Source organism: Pygoscelis adeliae, unplaced genomic scaffold (genome assembly GCF_000699105.1).
Source record: "Pygoscelis adeliae isolate BGI_AS28 unplaced genomic scaffold, ASM69910v1 Scaffold36, whole genome shotgun sequence".
NCBI lineage: Eukaryota > Metazoa > Chordata > Aves > Sphenisciformes > Spheniscidae > Pygoscelis > Pygoscelis adeliae.
Window position 1 is genome coordinate 5,348,524 of NW_008824934.1, and position 1,078 is coordinate 5,349,601.

Below are 1,078 nucleotides of genomic sequence, written 5' to 3' on the forward strand. Positions count from 1 at the left end.
GAAGCTGTGGATCTTTCAGTGACGGTTCAGGATCCTCCCTGCTGTTTCCCTCTCCCTTTACACCCATATCCTGATCACAATAGCAGAAATCCAGTCGACTTGAGTGCTGTTTTGCCCTCTTTTTTAATCCCTGCTTTACACTGCGCCAGCCTTCTCAGTTTTGACGACATAAAACCCAACGTCTGTGTTATTTACCCACGGCACTGACTGCAATATCTCCGATACCGAAGCATAAAAACATGTGGCACTGCGGGGCCAGAGGCTTTCGGGGGTAACGTAACAGCTCGCAGCCCAGTTGGTATTTTCAATTGCTACCAAACGTGCTGGGGGCTGACCTCACACTTGACATTGAGACAGTCTCTCCTAAAACTGCAGGATTGGGCCCAGTAACCACAATGAAATCGAACCGTGAACCGAATGCCGGTCTTTTCCCCTCTCTGGACAAGTCGTCTGAGCTCTGTATCAGAGAAGGAGGCTTAAGCCACATCTGAGAGAGTGACCAAAGCGAGGGCCTGATCCTGACGCCGTTTCCAAAGCTCAACTCCAAAGGATTGAAATCTTGGCTGGAATGGGGGTAGCGGCCCAGCCCAGCTCCACAACTGGTAGAAAGGAGTGCTGGGTTGCTCCGTTCCCACCATCGGAGCTAATTTACACCCAGGAAAGCCCTGGCCCCCACCGCCCCTTGTCGCTCCCTCCCTAAACAGAGCTGTGCAAGAAACAAAGGTCTGGGAAACGGCAAGCACAGCTCCTGCCAGTGCTAACAGGAGGCACGGAGGACTGACCACCCCTCATTCCCACTCCCTCATTCCCACCCCTCATTCCCACTCCCAAAAGGATGATTTTATCAGCTGCTCAGGTTTTTAAGAGTCTGATTTGAGCGGCTGAGAAGTTTCTTTGCCCTAAGCCGTGCTGGACGCGCTGACACCCCGGTCCTTACTTTATCGCAGGGGATCTCCGAGCCTGGGCGACTACAGAGGAGGGTGGGTTTTTTTCAGCAGATTTAAAAATAAAAGGTCAGGAGCAAGGCCCTTGGATGGAGCAAGTCCCTGGCTCTGCCTGCCCCACGGTCACTGCAGCT